Source organism: Tupaia chinensis, unplaced genomic scaffold, assembly GCF_000334495.1.
Source record: "Tupaia chinensis unplaced genomic scaffold, TupChi_1.0 Scaffold000217_1, whole genome shotgun sequence".
In the NCBI taxonomy this organism is placed as follows: Eukaryota; Metazoa; Chordata; class Mammalia; order Scandentia; family Tupaiidae; genus Tupaia; species Tupaia belangeri.
In genome coordinates this window covers 1,391,331-1,396,878 of record NW_006159692.1, presented here as the reverse complement: position 1 = coordinate 1,396,878, position 5,548 = coordinate 1,391,331, and the positions used below count along the sequence as shown (strand labels likewise).

General features: G+C 39.4%; 1 pseudogene; it reads right to left on the bottom strand.

The window, feature by feature from the left end:
* Window positions 1–3,964: 3,964 nt before the first annotated feature.
* The window catches only part of LOC102488502 (protein SGT1 homolog pseudogene), a 3,687-nt pseudogene continuing 2,103 nt past the window's right edge, over window positions 3,965–5,548 (bottom strand).

Below are 5,548 nucleotides of genomic sequence, written 5' to 3'. Positions count from 1 at the left end.
TGTCTCAGCCCCCTGAGTAGCCCAGACTACAAGCATGTACCACCATGCTGGCCTTTTTGTTTGTTCATTTGTTTTTCAGGGTGGGCTGGGAATTGAACTCAGCCATCTCATGTGGTCTCAGCATCTGGTGTGCACTACTACAACTGGCTAGAATACTGTTGCATCTTCTTTTCCATTCCACCCTTTAAAAACATTGTGGTTGCTATCCACAAAATTAATGTTAAGATTCCCCAGTAAAATGGCTTTGAACTTTTGCTGCTCATATGCTAAATGCTCACCCAAAGAGCTGTTAGAATTACTGATATCTCAGGTGCACTCCCAGAGCCTGAGATAAATCTCACCTGGGCTCGTGACCTTGACAACTTTATTATGAAGTTTCTATATAGCCAACATTGAGAAGTACTGCCCTTGAGACAGTCACACCTTCCTGGCCTTTTTCTTGGTATGTCTGACCTAGATCCCATGCACAAAAGTGCATAACTCAATCTTTGTTAATAAGATTAATCATTTTGACTTACAACAGGGCAAGGGTCCATGCAGAATCATTCTAATTACTGGAACTTTAGGCCTCTGACTAAAGCAGCCAAAACAAAACCACTCATCATTTTTCTCTAAAATTGAAGAACTATTTTTTTTAAGTGAAGCTTCTTAAATCTGTAAATTCTGTGATCCATTGATTACTGAAATTATGCCCCAATTGACCTCCTAACTTTTCCAAGTCTGTGTCGTGATTAGGACTCCACTTTACATCATGGAAGTTTATTCTTGAATCTTTCACGTACCGTCTTTGTGATTGGTCAACACAGTCTCCCTGTGTTTCAGTATTTTCATCAAATAAATTTAATCATTTCTGCCTCCTTACTCTCACATATTGTTGGATAAGAGTTCTAAATTACAACAAGACACAAAACTGCTAACTCTCTCTCTCTCTCTCTCTCTCTCTATATATATATATATATACATATATAGTCGTCTTGGAAGCTCCCTAGTTTACTTTCATAAATCCAGGCAGAAACATTTTTATAAAACATTGACTACAGGTCAGTCTCTATGCTAGAAATTGGACTACTTCTCTGTCAGTTCTCTCTCTGCCCTTCTGCCATGGGATGACACAGTAAGCAGGTCCTCATCAGATGCAGGCCCCTCCACCTTGGACTTTCCAGCTTCCAGATCTGGATGCTGGGGCAGTGGTAAAACGATGCTCTGTGAGGCTACCTGGGAAGGTTCCAGGTTGTGTCTTGAGACCTCCCTGGGTAATGAATGAATAAGGAATTTCATGATTAAATGCAAACATTTTACAATTCCTAGTGAATGAACATAGCCAGGCATTGATCTTCAATCCCTTTTAAACAACTCTCTTTCCAGCTGCACGTATGAGACGTCCCTGCTGAGTACAGGGAGGAAGAATGTCTGAATCTGCTCAAGACTTAGACATAAATAGAAGTTTATAGGCAGAAGACTGAAAAACTTGCGAAACCTACCATGGGAATGACATCAGTAAACTCTAGACTGTAGCAACTCTACAGGACAGATCATCTGTTTCTCCAACAAATAAATTGCAAGGGGAGAAAGAAAAGAGATTGAGAAAGTGCCTATAGATTAAAAGGCTTAAGGTCCACAGAACTAACTGCTTGAGAGTCCCAGATAGTGTGGCTTTTATTTGAATCATGAATAGGAACAAAAACAAATGAACTGAAACACAAAGGTGAATTAGACATGATGCTTACTGCCAAGCTGTTCACAGACAGAACTATCGAGAGGACAGCGATGGCAAAGCCAGGCTAGAGTCCTGCTCCCGGTGTAATGGAGCTTAGGGGATTTGGTCGGAGCTACTTTGAGAGCATCACTCAAGTGTTCCCAGGGAAGCCTATGCAGAAGTGTAAAGGACTCTGAGCTGGTCACGTGGGTCACGCACACTAACACAAAGTCATGTTTGAATGCTGAGGCTGAGCACCAGTCAGTGCAATTTTCTTTTTTTCTGTTATTTGTATCTGGTGAAGATATTTTTCAGCCACTATGTTTTCTTCAAAACCGCCTTTCAGTTCTGAGCTATTATCTAATCATTTCATCTTAGCTATTTTAAACAAATTAGAAATGTTCTCCTGGCAGGGATAACAAGTTTAAATTTTTTTTTTTTTAAGTTTTTGCTATAGGGCATATGTGCTCACCGGAGAGAGACAGAGAGAAGGGAAGTGAGAAATCACTGCCGCCCCCACAGGGGGGTGGTGGTGGTAGTCTTGGCCACACCCCAATACCTTATCCTACCTTCTCCTCTGGGGATTTTGAACACGCCTGCGCATGCAGCTAGCATGAGTTCTAAGCTGCCAGTTCCAGGACTCAAACTGTGGTGGGCCATGTGGGAGTCTACCACCTTAACCATCATACCACCTGCTGACCCCAGGATAATGACTTCTTAAGGTAGAGGAACAGAGCAAGGGTACCCTATTCCAGAATGTTGTCTTTTGTTTTTTAACCTACTTTAGGAGAGCCCACAGAAAAATGGAGTTAATCGAGCTATCTGTGTTTCCACAAAACAAAAGTTGATTGGTGTAATTGTGAATTGTGGTAGACCAAGTAGTAATAAAACTTATTTAGACAGAACTTTCATTTAAAGACTTTATTCATTTCATCAATAATTTTTTAATGTTAGAGAGCATGTGTGGACACATGCTACTGAGAGAGAAAGAGAAAGCAAAGCACCCTTGCCAGGGTCTTCTCATGCCACAGTCCTCTTTTCCCAGTTCTCTAGCTCCTCAGGACCTTGGGGGTGCCTGAGGGTGGTGTGTTTTACAGGATGACCCAGGGATCTGAACCTGCAGTCAGCCACGTGGCTTCCAACACTGCAGGTGAACTCACTATGGGCTATGCCATCTAAACTGGGCCAATAAATTCTTCTTTATTTTTTAGAATTATGTTATTTAACTATTTATTTGTTTGTTCATTTGTTTTAATTTGACCAGAGAGGGACAGAGTGAAAGAAAGAGAGGAAAATGAGAAAGATGCCACCAAGTCCGGGACTCGAACCACAGTCAGCCACGTGGGAGTCTAGCGCCCTCAATCGCCACACCACTTACCAGCCCTTAGGCTGGGCCCATAAATGATTTCTAATTATATTTGGGTTTAATCTAGAGGGCTAGCAGGTGGCAAAATGGTTATAGTACTATAGCAAAATAATCTGTTAAAAAGTACAGAATTTAATTCTCCACAGAGTGTCTGTGTTAGACCTGGGGCTAGTTTCAGAAAACATTTTCTCAGATATTGATTTGAGATTGAGGTTCCACTAGGTGTCATTTGACCAGGAGAGTCAATATAACTAAATCTTACCTTCTAAGTAACAGAGTTAATTATAGCTGAGAATCAGGAATAAGAAAAGGCAAAATAGCTTTTAATTCTATTTCTTCTTGAGTGTGACCATAATCCATCATGCCCTGGTAAACTAGCCTTGAAAAAGTGGCCTGGCTTGTGTGTTAAGTGATCTCTTTCTTCTAGTGAAGCATTTATTGAGATCCTATAGGCATTGACTCAGAACTAGAGGTATGAAAATGAGTAAGACACAACCCTTGTTCTTTAAGTTCACTAATGGAGGAATTATTTATTCATTTATTCATTCACTAATTCAAATCAATTGCCAGTAATTTCTTGCTATCCTACTTTGAGCTCAATACCATGAATGTAATCATCAACAAGATATGAGATCAGCAGGTGGCATGGTGCTTAAAGCACTGGACACTCCCACATGGCCAACTACAGTTCGAATCCCAGACCTGGCCGCTTACTTTCTTACTTTCTCTCTCTCTCTGTGTATCTCTCTCTGGTCTAATTAAAATAAATAATTGAATAAATTTTAAAAATCAATAAATAATTATTTAAAAAATAAGCAACAAGATATGACAAACAAGTAATTGAGATGCAAGGTTTAAAATGTCACAAGAGAAATACATTTTTTGATAGCAAATTCATTTATTTAATACTTTTCCCACTCCATATCACTGGAAGGATTGACTTCAATTTTCCTTTTACCTACACTGGACCAGTTGGTACTCAAAACTGTACAATCAGATTCACAAATGGTTTGTCCCTAGCATGTTTTACTTCTTCAGAACCATCTGAAAAGATCTGCTGCAATGACTTGTTGCAAGTTGCATCTCCCTCCAACTTCTCATCCTTTTCTTCTTCTGTGATCTCACTGTCAGTGTATCCCAATTTCTTGCACAGTGAGATGATGATAGGTATAGCTCTTTACATCTGCGACGAACCATTTTGGCTTAGGCATGTCTCCCTGCCCTCCTAGTTTTTCCCGTCCCAAAGCCTTTGTTTCCTTTCTTTCTTTTTTTTTTTTTTCATTTTAACTTCAATCTTTGTTGAAAGTACCTTAATATGCTCTGTTCTGGTATTGTAAGATAAAGAAGTCTCAGTGTCAAATTGTAATCCTTTCCAGAAGGAAGTTTCACCCAAGGAAATGACTCTTTTTCTGAAAATTTCACACACATTTACATCATTCTTCTGAACATTCTTGATTGTAAGTGTAATTGCTTGGGATTACTTGGGATTATGTTTGAGATGAGTCATATTTGGTTTTTGACTGATGAATCTACTGGGATGTTGCCACCTAAGATTCAGACCCATTCTGAGGTTCTTGGAACCTCTTACCTCAGACAATGAAATCAGCATCTACACTATCTAAATTCTGTCCTTCTTTAGAAGTTTATAGAGCAGCAGCATAGATTTTTGTCCATGGTATTCACATATCCCTTTTCTTTTCTTTTTTTATTTCAATTTATTTATTTGCATTCATTCACTGTACATCATTACAGCATACAAAATGAGATTTTCCATCCAGAGTACACTGTATATTGTCTCAATCAAGCACATCAACAAACATGTTATTGTCAGCAAATGATCTTCCATTTCTTGCTTTCTGTATGTTTTGCTTTTTCCCCCCTATCCTTGATTCCCTATCTCTTACCTTCTGCCATCTCCCACTCTCCTCCCACAGTGTCTCCGGTATCTATGTTTGCTTTCTATACTGTTTTCCCCCCACATTTTATTGAATCACCAAAGATCCTAATCAATCCAAATACCCTCATAGCAAACACAGGTGACTCACTCATTTCCATGAACACAAGTCTAACTTTACACATCCTATAAAGTAGCACCTAGCTGGGGCTAAATATCCTACTGCAGTCATTGAATAGATATATTTTTTTCCTGAAACTTTTTTTTTTTGGTAACTCAATTTACATTCCTTCCCTAAGCATCATCACAACACACAAAATGCGATCTCCCATCCAGTACACACTGCATATTGACTCTATCATGCATATTATAAAAAATTTTCCATTTCTACTTCCTAGAATTATTTCCACCCCTCTTTCTGACCCTCTGTCCCTTCCCACCCTCCTCTCACACCACCTCTGGTGTCCACAATTGTCCTTCATTTCCTTCCCACCCACATTGCATTGATCACACGATTTCCTACATAACCTGACTACTTTCAAAGGTGAGTTCCCTCGTTACTACTAAGAAAACCAGTTTTAACTTAAAGAAA